The 12,708-nt window shown below is 36.8% G+C and overlaps 1 protein-coding gene across 4 annotated transcripts in view; it reads left to right on the forward strand.

Moving 5' to 3' along the window:
• The window catches only part of LOC150103507 (uncharacterized), a 107,548-nt gene that overhangs the window by 11,584 nt on the left and 83,256 nt on the right, over positions 1 to 12,708 (forward strand). The window contains exon 1 of one of the 4 annotated variants that reach the window (XM_090397612.1): positions 4,228 to 4,373. The exons of the other annotated variants lie outside the window; for them this stretch is intronic. The gene's annotated coding sequence lies outside the window, so the exon portion shown is untranslated. Of the gene's footprint in view, positions 1 to 4,227; positions 4,374 to 12,708 lie in introns of those variants that run through there. 4 annotated transcript variants of the gene reach the window in all.

Below are 12,708 nucleotides of genomic sequence, written 5' to 3' on the forward strand. Positions count from 1 at the left end.
TATATCTTGGTTTTCCTCTGGGTCTTTTTCCTGCCAATCTGGCAGAGAACACTTGTTTTGCTAATCTTTCCTCGCCCATTCTGTTTAAGTGACCATACCACCTGAGATTAGCTCTGCTAAATGGGATATTTAGAATAACGCATCAAGATAGGGGTGGGACAAAGGGATCATTGCATTTCATGTATACTAATGCCAGGAGTATTAGGAACAAGAAGGAAGAATTTTTGGCCTTGATTGGCTCTTCCTGGCCACAGGTTATTGGCATTAATGAAACATGGCTGACGGAAGATGATATAGTTAGTGGGATAGAATATGTAGGTTATAGTGTGTTTAGGAGGGACAGAGAGAATAAAAAGGGGGGGAGGGGTGTTATTGATGATAGCTGATGAACTGCAGCCAAGGAGAATTGAAGTTGTATCTCAGGATAGTGAAACGAGCTCATTTGAGGCTATTTGGTGTGAGATTGAGACTTGCAGAATAAAATATACAGTTGGGTGCTGCTATAGACCAGGTGATGGAATAGATGGTGGAGATAGTATGCATAGGGAAATTGATGAAATGAGTGGAAGGAGAGTAATTATTATGGGGGATTTCAACTATGGTAACATTGATTGGAAGGAGGAGAGGACACATGTGAGGAAGGAAATGGATTTTACTCAGTTATTAAGGGATAACTATCTGAAACAGCATGTAATTGAAAATACTAGGGGTGTGAGAGTACTTGACCTGGTAATCACATCTCAGAATTTGACTGTAATGAATATGACCATATTGCCACCTATTGGTGAGAGTGATCATAAGGTGGCTAAAGGTGTGAAATTTTAGATTAAGACAGGGTATATGTGGAATTACCGTGCTGGCAAGTATGACAAGCTTAGGAGATTGCTTGGATCAGTGCCGTGGCATGTACAACTGCAAGGGCTGGACGTCAACAGAGCAGAAGTGGTCAAGGAGCATTTACAGGGGGTTATGGCTGATTGTATACTTAGGATCCAAATAGTAAAACAAGTAGGGGTTAAATGGATGAATAACACCATTAAGCTTGAGCTGAAAAAAAAAGAAACAACTGTGGAGGGGATTTAAAGAGAAGGATGACCTGCAGGCACACGAACGGTATAAAGCACAGGCCAGAAGGGGTAACGAGTGTGGTAAGAAAAGCAAAAGCGGATTATGAAAGGAAACTAGCTATGCAAGCTAAAGAGAATCCCAAACAGTTCTTTAAATATGCTGCAAGCTAAAAAAAAACTGTACACGGCAGAATGATTTTAAGGAATGCCGATGGTAAGGAGTTCACTGAATCAGTCGATATAGTGGAATTATTGAGTGAGCACTTTGCAAGAGTATATCATCCAGGTGATGACATTGAAAGAATGAAGGAACATTTAGTTTATACGGGAATTGTGATGAATGAAGTGGAGGTGAATAGTCTATTACAGAACCTTAATGTGAATACATCTGTGGGATTGGATGGTATACCGGCACGGGTCTTGCGTGAAGCAGCTAAGGAATTATCAGTGCCCTTGACCAGGTTGTTTAATCTGAGTCTCGGGTGTGGTTTAGTCCCGAAGGTGTGGAAAGAGGAGAAAATAGTTTCACTGCATAAAGGAGGATCCAAGATTACGGTTGCAAATTACCGACCGATCAGCATATCATGAGTCATTGTCAAGGTCTGGGAGAAAGTAGTCAAGGGAAAAATACAGGAATGGATTGATGAAAATGAGATATTGTATGGGGGACAGTATGGCTTTGTGAAGGCTAGATCATGCCTCAGTAACTTGCTCAAGTTTTATAACAGGAAGATGGCTGAACTGGATAAGGGTAATGGGTTTACAGTGATACTGCTGGACCTAGCAAAGGCGTTTGACAGGATACCACATCGAATTCTAATCCGTAAACTACAACAAATGGGAATGGATATAGGGTTGGTGAGATGGATAGGAGGGTGGTTGATGGTGGAGAGATATCAAAGAGTAGTTTATTCAGGAGTAGAGTCCAAAAGACGGCCTGTGACTAGTGGTGTGCCACAGGGTTCTGTTCTTGGACCACTGCTGTTTTAATCTGTTCATTAACGATATAGGGAAGGATCTAAGAGGAACAATTCATTTGTTTGCTGATGAGAAATTACCCAGCTTTATGCAAGCATTTTGCATCGAACGATAAAAATAAGGGCTTTTTAAACCAATTTCTCAATTTGGAATTTTTAAAAGATCTAGCATTAATGATTGATATCCTACAGGAATTATCATATCTGTCAGAAGCTCTACAAAGTCGCAAAATTATTATTATTATGGGCACCTCCAAGGAGTCCATAGACTCATCGAGGGAGGCCCTAATATCATGTCAAGAACAACTATTCGACATTCACACAGTATCTATCATACTTCGCCTTGAACTCATTTACAGTCATGGCACCCACAACAGATTCTGGCAGTTTATTCCACTCATTCACCACTCTCAATTATAAGGGCTAAGTTAAGCCTTGTTTTTTTTTTGCTCGATGAAGCGAGCCCTTTGTTAAAACTTCCATAGCTCACCACTGCATATACCCCAGCTGTCTTATCACATTTCAGGCTTTTGATGGCTTTTTCTACTTCAAGTATGGATATGTATTCCTGACTGCATGCCTGTTGAGTGGTTTTTACTACTGAGCTGTCACTGACTGTTTCGTTTAGCAATTTTTTGAAGTAATTACTCCATACTTCAAAGATATCTTTTTCTCCAGTTTTTATGTCACCTTTATCATCTCTAATTCCTTTTATAGCACTCTTTCCTCCATTTCTGAGCTTTTTCAACAGCCTCCAGAATATTTTTCCACCTTCTTGATATTTATTTTCTATGTTCTTGCCAACGTCTTCCTATGACTTGTTTAGTGAGTATGATAAATGATACTCCATCCAGGGAAATTATGCCTAGAGGTCATGACGATCATTCCACTTAAAATTCTTATAATGTTATACAACACATGAATGAGAGTGGCTGTGTGGTGGTTGCTCCATGGGAGAAGAAATAAGACCAAAATCACTAGATTTCGGTCTGTATTGCTAGACAAACATGCATGATTAGAAAAGTCAGTTCAGAAGGGATTTAGTGTTAGGGTAATGGTTGTGGTCATGTGGTATTCTGGTAGTCATGAGAACTATTTGTATTAGGTCATAGGTGATATTAAATAAGAATCTGACTGCTTGAACTGTGTGGTTGGAAAGAGAAATCCATTTTAAGGTGAACATTAAAATCTCCTTAGATAATGACATTACTAGTAGGAAAATTGGACTTGAGAAAATCAACATTTGCAAGAGAGGAAAATCAAAACGTTAGAATGATTTCTGGCATTATGAAAGCAGTAGAGGCATCAGTGAATTTTTAATAGAATGGGTCAAAGATTTTCATACAAAGAAGAAGATAAAGAGCAGATTTGAAGTTGAAAAGTCTGGTAGTATGGTACATTCAGATGCTGCTTTTGAGATGAAAAAGCCATAGTGTAATTATTATTGTACATGTATCTCCATGGAGTCAGAAGGGAGATCCATTATTCCATTGGCATTGTTCACACAATGCCTATCATACTTCTCCTTAAACTTATTCACTTATGAGGCACTCACAACCACCCCTGGCAACACACTCCATTTACTCACCACCCTCCTTGACACCCTTACTAACCACATTCTTACTCACTTTCCATGGGTGACTCCTCATTCTCATAGAATAGCCAATCTATTCTCATTGGACCTGCAATAATCTTTGTGACTTGCCTCTGGACCACTTCCTTCTTAATCTCCTGTGGAATTCAGGTGTTCAGATGTGGCTTATGAGAGCCTTGTATAGGGGAACAATAGCGTCATTATCCCTACTTGTTAGTATGTTCTTCAAAAACCATGTAATTTGATGTGCTGGTTTTGTTACCTTCAAAATGTGCTCTCTAAACTTCAACTGCCTGTCCACAGTCATCCCCCTCCCCTCACTCCTGGAGTCCCTCATTTCATCAGTTTCCTGCAGTTCAGTTCCATCAATATAGTACCAGTTGCTCTAGCGGCTAGGGAAACTCGTAGTATGGCGGCGAGTGTATTCCCGTAAGATCTCTGGTCAAATTTCGCACGAAACGTCTATAGTTTCTGTAGTCGGCTTTGAAATAATGTTGGATTTAATATCCACTTAATTTATATAATTTTGTATCGCCGATGTGAAGCCTTTTGGCTATTTATTTTAGTAAATAAGTATTAATTAATTGTGGCATAATCATAAAGAGTATTAATACACTTAATGTGGTGTAGCATTTTGACAAATATAAAAGTATGCATTTAAATTAGTTATCAATCACAAGACTAATGCTACACTATTGTAGTTTCGTCAGGCCAACATCATTAAATTAAATTCTGGTAAGTTTCATTGATATATCCCATTCTGATCACCAAAAATTTATAATATTATTCAGTATAAAATTGATTATTGTATTATTAAATTGATTTTAATGATGTTGGGTTTGAAAAAAAAAAAAAAAATGGTAGTGAGAAAAATATTTATGCATTATTTACATACACAATTATAATACATAAAAATATTTATGTATTATAACTCACCATAGAAGTCAGTGGAGCAGGGGAAGCAGCAGAAGGATGCCGACTTGTCGGCAAACACTTACCTTTGAATATAACTTGCCCTCCCGTATAACTGGCACCCCTGATTTCACTTTATGAAAAAAGACATTAAAAGGTTTTGCGTATATACCTCCCACACAAAAAACAACACGCCCTCCCCAACAGCCATTATATACTGTAGATGCAAGAGAAAAAATAGTTTTATTGTATCCCTGAATAAGGTGCAGAGGCTTTTGCAGTCTGTGTGACATATTTCTCAACAAATAGTGCAATTAGAGACAGCTGGAATAAAAACGGTGCTAACTAATGAATCACATGTACTCCTCTGACAGAAACCATATGTTGCGCCGGAAACACAGTATCTAACTAAAACCATTGTCCAATTTTTCAATTACATGAAATAAGTGTTTGTTTGATTGCATTTTAAATTCTCAATGTCATTATGACAAATCACAAAGGCTAACTTCAAATAAAATTCTACCATGAATTGAAACATGCCATATAATGCTTGTGTGAGTTCCCCTTCCAGCTCAAATGCAAACAAGCAGCAATAAAAATCAACCAAGGGTTGAAACTTTGTGTGAGTTGAGCCTGCCGGTGATGAGAAGTTCTGTCGGAACGATAAATGACACCCCATCGTGAATGTCTTAAAACTAAGAAATATATAGTGAATGTTATGACAGTTGCAGATGTTATGGAATTTGGTTGAAGAGAATTAGCATTTCAACTCAAAAATTGTCGGTTCCATTTGTCTTTGGGTCACGTGATCTTTTGTTAATACCGCACCAATCAAATTCATGTCTTCATAGCTGCTCTCTCCTATAAAACAAAATTTAACTTATACGTATTATAACAATTAAAAATAAAAGATGGAATAATTTATAAGCATATAAAAGGATATCATATGTAAATTGTTGACATGCCAGCAAAATTCTCGGGCGTGCCATAGGTGCGCCGCCACTGTCATAGATTATCAAGGTGTGGTTTTGCAGACTGGAGATCGAAATAAACATGTTGTGATTGAAATGAAGACCAGATGTATTTGTGAAGTGAATCTGGAAGGCTTTGTTAGGTTTGCCTTTATCTGCATGTAATTTGTTTTCCTTCACTTGAATTTTCATGGTTATTTGAGTTGAAATTGGGAGTGAAATGAAATATATACTAATGAACTTAATGAATTCCTTACTATACTGTGCAATCATATGGAGGATCTCAGTAATCTCCTCTTTAAATCCGTCCTTGCCATCATCCCTCCCACACACTCCCTCCAGTCACCTGTAGTAGTTTTGTGCAGGATAATTTGCTAACTGGCCTGGAAATCTTCTAAAACATTATCATTAGATTATCAAAGACTCATCGAGGGAGGGTACCTACTCTACCGCTCTCTCTCTCTCCACCAACTACAATGAACCGCAACTACACCAATGCTATTTACCGTCCACCACCATTAGTATTTTCACAGACAATCACAAACATCCATGCCCACAGTGGGATTTGAACCCGCAGTCTTTTGGGTGGAGAGCAGATATGCTAACCACTCGGCCAACCAGGCTGGCATTGATGTGTGGTATTGGAGAAATTGATTTATTATTTCTTTCATCAGTTTCTCCTATACTACAATTTTTGAGATGCTGATTGGCCTATAATTTGTTACTTCTGTCTTGGAGCCTCCTTTATATACATGGGGGCTATTTTCACTTTGCATTCCATTGCACCTGCTCTGTACTAAGGCTTAAATTAAACAGCTTAGTCACAGGAGCTGATAATTCCTTTGCACATTCTCGTAATTCATAGGCCGATATGCCATCTAATTCCATGGCTCTGTTTGCACTGACATTCTGCAATATTTTAAACACCTCCATTTCTTTAACCTCTATTTTCCCATCAAGCAGTGTGGCATCTGGCAAAATGCTCACTCAGTAATTTACTGCTCAGTTTGCTTCTGTTACATTCCCACCAATAGCATTTTTTAAAGTTGCCCTTCCATAGTCATTCCTCCATTTACTTGCCACCTAGTGAAAGAACTGTAGGATTTCTTTTTGGCCTCATTAGCTAATTGTGAAACTTCACAGCTGGAGTGATGCACTTTCCCAGATATTCAGCATATGAAATTCACTTTATGTGTGTCTGTCCTTTTGTTTCCACAAAAGTTGGTTTGTTACTTTGTCTTATTGCTAACCTTATGCCATTTAGATACTGTCAGTGAGAATATAGACTCTGTAAATAATAATAAAATTAATTCCTGTCTGATCATTTCCACTTCACCTCACAAATTCTTTGGTTCTTTGATGTTTGCTTTCCTGGTTTTTTTCTCTGTTTGCTGGCCAAGATGGCACCCTGACATTTTATCATCATCATCGTAATGCTAATTACGTATATAGACCATATTGGTCTGTTCTGGTCTTATTATCCATCTAATATCCTCTTGAGGTCTATCCAGCCTTCTCTTTCCTGTTGGTCTATATTTTATTATTTGTTTAGGATATCAGGTGTTGGCCATTTGGTTTACATGTTCTATCCAGTTTTGTTTGTAATTGTTTGGTTTTTCTTCTCTTGATTTTATATTTTTGTTCTTTTAAAATATCTTTTGTTCCTTTTTTGGTCAAATAATGGGTATTTTGAATCTCATTTCACTTATCTTTATTCTTTGTTTATCTTATTTGTTTATTGCCCAAATTTCACTGCCATATAATAATATAGGTACTGCTAAAGTATTGTATATTTTCGAGCGTTTTTTTTTTATTTTGTACAATATTTGGATTGATTGTTCTATTTTTCAGACCTATAATCTGTAAAAAATTTTGAAGCTTTTAATTTTGTCTTTTTCTCCCTCATATGATATTTCACATCCAAGATAACTGAAAGTATTTATCTGTTCTATTATTTTATTATTAATAGCTATTTTACTTCCAACTGGAGTTTGTCCACAAAATGCCATTGTTTTAGTTTTATTTATGGATATTTTCATTCCAAACTGTTCTACTATAATGTAGAACTGTTTGAAATGTTTAAATTTTATATTGCTCTTTGTAAATTGTCTTCCTTATCTGATATTATTACCTGATCATCTGCAAATAATAGCGTATTTATTTTGTTATTCTGGGAAATTTCTATACCTGGATTGTAAGGTGTTTCACTGTATTAATATTTCATTAATATAAATATTGAAAAGTGTTGGAGACAGAGGGCATCCCTGTCTTACTCCTTGGTTTATAGATTGCTTTTCAGACATTTTTTCATTTATTTATTTTTTATTTCATTATCTTTCTATATATTTAATATTGCATGTAGTAAAATATTAGGTATATTTATTTTTGGTAATATATCAAACAGTATATATATCTTTTTACTTTGTCAAATGCTTTTTTATAATCTGTAAACAAAAGATGAGTTTCTAAATACTCTTCTTTTTTCTATAAGTGTGGAGTGTCCTTTTCTAAATCCATTTTGACATAATGATAATTTTTTTTTTCACTGTATATTTTCAATTTTTCATTAAATATTCTATTATATATTTTGTAGCATGTATTCAATGAACTAATACCTCTGTAATTAGCAGGTTTTATTTTATCCCCTTTTTAAAAATAGAATCGAATACAAGTATTACTATACTTATATTCGATTCTTGTGGCATTTGTCCATTTGTATGTATTTTATTTAAAAATTATAATAATTTCTGATTGAAGTTTTTTCCAACAAATTTATACAGTTCAGAGTTTATCCCATCTTCTCCTGCTGATTTACCATTTTTTTTTATTTTACTTCAGTTGTCCTTTAATTCTTTCATTGCTATTATATCATTTAAAGCATTTTGTAAGTATTTGGTGTAATTTTTTTTTGATGTTAGTATTATCTGCCCAAATATCTGTAAAGTAATCTAAGAATTCTTCAAAATCTATTTTGCATTTATATTTGCAGTTTTTTTTATATCATATGTCTGCAACTCATTGGCAGGGTAAGTTAAAGCATATACAGTAATTTCTTAGTATCTTTAACTTATGTATCATATCTAGAAAATGACATATAGAAAATAAGACCCAATGCATATAAAATACTAAAACACATGAATGTGTTTTAGTATTTTATATGCATTGGATCTTATTTTCTATATGTCATTTTCTAGATATGATACATAAGTTAAAGATACTAAGAAATTACTGTATATGCTTTAACTTACCCTGCCAACGAGTTGCAGACATATGAATGCTTTCAGAGTTTTGATTGGTTTATTCAGAATCAGCCATTAAGGACATCAATCAACAGATTGAACAAAGGCTAGTGATTGGCGGAAGCCAATTCAAGGAGACAAGGTACCAGCAGTTTTGCCATGGCAACCGTGGGTCTCTCAACCAGTTACCCCCCATGTATAAGACGATCCCCAATTTTTGGTCTAAAAATTTTAGAAAAAAGTATCGTCTTATACATGGAAAAATACGGTATATGCTTGGTTTATCCAAGCATATACCGTATTTATCCATGTGTAAGCAAACAAAGTTTGCGTCATAAGTATTTTCAGGACTGGAGCAACTCGTGGTAAAGGTGGTATGTCTTCACAGCACTTGCTTTAGTATCCCATAATGCAAAGCACATCTCCTACTAGATATGTATAATAATAATAATTATTATTATTATTATTACAGGCGACTCCAGGGAGTCCTTAGACTCATCGAGGGAGGCCCTAAACATCATGTCCACACAACTATTCGACATTCTCACAGTATCTATCATACCTTGCCTTGAACTCATTCACTGTCATAATACCCACAACAGACTCTGGCAGAGCATATTCCACTCATTTACCACTCTAAAAGTAAAGAACCCAGCTCTAACACCCTTGCTAACCACACTCTTCCATATATGTCCCCTAGTTCTCCCACCAGCAGTCCTGATCTCAAAAATATCATCTGAATTAATCCTATAGAAACCCTTCAGCAATTTGAATGTCTCAATCATATCTTCCCTTTTCTGCCTATCAACCAACTTCTGCAACCCACAAATCTTCAACCTGTTCTCATAAGTTTCATTCCATAGACCTGCTATCATCTTAATCACTCGCCTCTGGATCCTCTCCACCTCCTCCCCATCAAGAAGAAACCTAGGTGATCAAATCTGGGCACAGTAGTCGGGATGAGGTCTTATCAAGGCTCGGTACAGAGGAACAATAACTTGCTTGTCTCTGCTCGTCAAAGTATTTTTCAGCAACCAAGTGATTTGATGAGCTGATTTAGCCACTTTTGCAATGTGTCCCTAAAACTTCATCTCCCTATCCACCAACACTCCCAAGTCTCTGGCCTCTTCAATCTCCTGAAGTACAGTTCCACCAATGTGGTATACTGCTGCTAATCTTTTCACCCCAAAATGCATAACCTTCATTTTGTCACATTAAATTGACATCCATTCTCTTTAGCCCAGAACTCCAATCTATCCAAATCATCCTGCAAGATTTTGACATCTTCTGCATTCACTATTACCCTACCCAACTTTCATCATCAGCGAACAAATGAACCGTTCCCCTTAGATCCTTCCCTGTATCGTTAATGGCAAATTAAACAGCAGTGGTCCAAGAACAGAACCCTGTGGCACACCACTAGTCACAGGCTGTCTTTTGGATTCTACTCCTGAATAAACTACTCTCTGATATCTCTCCATTAACCACCCTCCTATCCATCTCACCAACCCTATATGCATTCCCATATGTTGCAGTTTACGGATTAGACTTCCATGTGGTATCCTGTCAATGGCCTTAGCCAGGTCCAGCAGTATCACTGTAAACCCATTATCCTTATCCAGTTCAGCCGTCACTGTGTTATAAAACTTGAGCTAGTTACTGAGGCATGATCTAGCCTTCACAAAGATTACTCAACATGCTGTTCCCCATACAGTATCTCATTTTCATCGATCCATTCCTGTATTTTTCCCTTGACTACTTTCTCCCAGACCTTGACAATGACTCCTTATGCTGATCGGTCAGTAATTTGCAACAGTAGTCTTAGATCCTCCTTTATGCAGTGGAACTATTTTCCCCTCTTTCCACACCTTCGGGACTAAACCACACCCGAGACTCAGATTAAACAACATGGTCAAGGGCACTGATAATTCCTTAGCCGCTTCACGCAAAGCCCGTGCCGGTATACCATCCAATCCCACAGATGTATTCACATTAAGGTTCTGCAATAGACTATTCACCTCCACTTCATTCATCACAATTCCCATATAAACTAATTGTTCCTTCATTCTTTCAATGTCATCACCTGGATGATATACTCTTGAAAAGTGATCACTCAATAATTCCACTATATCGACTGATTCAGTGACCTCCTTACCATCGGCATTCCTTAAAATCATTCTGCCGTGTACAGTTTTTTTTTTTAGCTTGCAGCATATTTAAAGAACTGTTTGGGATTCTCTTTAGCTTGCATAGCTAGTTTCCTTTCATAATCCGCTTTTGCTTTTCTTACCACACTCATTACCCCTTCTGGCCTGTGCTTTATACCTTTCGTGTGCCTGCAGGTCATCCTTCTCTTTAAATTCCCTCCACAGTTGTTTCTTTTTTTACATCTCAAGCTTAATGGTGTTATTCATCTATTTAACCCTTACTTGTTTTACTATTCAGACCCTTAATGCTTCCCATAATGCATAGCATTATGGTAAGGGTCACTACCCAGACCGGTTTCGACCTTTATTGAGGTCTCATCAGTGGGAGCCAGACCCACAGGTGATACCAACGTTGAAGTAATGCAGAAGTCGCATTACATTTACCACGAGTTGCCGCAGTCCTGAAAATACTTCAGGCGCAAACTTTGTTTGCTTACACTTGGATAAAGGATAAAACCAAGTATATAATTTCTTGCTATCTTTAATTTATAGTATAACCAAATTGAAAAACTTTCATCTAAGTATCTCTAATCCACAGTATTATAATATTAAGGTGTGACACCTTTTGGCTACTCCTGTATGAAATACGACTTCTGCATTACTTCAACCTTGGTATCACCTCAGTGTCTGGCTCCCACTGATGAGACCTCAATAAAAGTTGAAACCAGTCTGGGTAGTGACCCTTCCCATAATGCATAGCATTATACATGTCTGCAAGGAAATGTGCTTTGCATCATGGGATATTAAGGCATGTAATGTGAAGTCATGCCAGGCTTACCACGAGTTGTCCAAGTACTGAAAGTACTTCAGGCACAAACTTTGTTTGCTTATACTTGAATAAAGGATTAAACCAAGTATATAAATTCTTGGTATCTTTAATTTATAGTATAACCAAGTGGAAAAACTTTCAACAACTAGATATGATACAGTTGCTTTCTCCCAGCTTTGTTTCTTTCTGGTTTCTCTTTTGGCTATTGCTCGTCTTTTTTTATATTCAATTTCATCTTCTTGTTTTTTGCTACTTAACCATTTTTTAAGGCTGATTGTTACCAATTTGGTGGAAACCTTAATTTTACCTGCACTAAATAGTGATTTGTGTCTATTTCTAGCCCTCTTCTGACTTGAACATCTAGGAAGAGGTTCGCTGCTTTTTGATTGCTATAAAGTAGTCTATTATTGATTTTTCTCCTCTTGCACACCATGTATATTTATGTACATTTTTATGTTTGTAGAATGTATTCATTATTTTTAAATTATTATATATTATATAATCAATGATTTGCTTTCCATTTTTGTTTATTGTTGGTTCTCCAAATTTTTTTCATTCCTATTCTGGCATTAAGATTTCTGGCTATAATTATATTATTATTATTATTCAAGCCTCCATGGAGTCAAAAGACTCATCGTGGGAGGTCCTTTCTAAGAGAAACAAGTCTATCGAAACTCATCGAGGGAGGTCCCTCTTAGGAAGCACAAATTCTGTCATACCACTCCTTAAATACATTGACCGTTCTCGCTCTCACCACTCCATCAGGCAATGCATTCCATGGTTCAACCACCCTCCATGCAAAGAAACCACTCCTCACCCTCTTTCTCACAGATTCCTTTCGTAACTTCCAGGGATGGCCTTGTCATAACTCTTTCCCTCTGTTCAACCAAGCGAAAGAACTCCCCAGTGTCAACCCTGTAACCACCTCTCCACAGTTTAAAAGTCTCAATCATATCACCCCTCCTTCTATCC

This window comes from Typopeltis vanoorti, chromosome 9 (assembly GCF_054136105.1).
Source record: "Typopeltis vanoorti isolate ZY-2024b chromosome 9, IOZ_Tvanoo_1.0, whole genome shotgun sequence".
Taxonomy (NCBI): domain Eukaryota; kingdom Metazoa; phylum Arthropoda; class Arachnida; order Uropygi; family Thelyphonidae; genus Typopeltis; species Typopeltis vanoorti.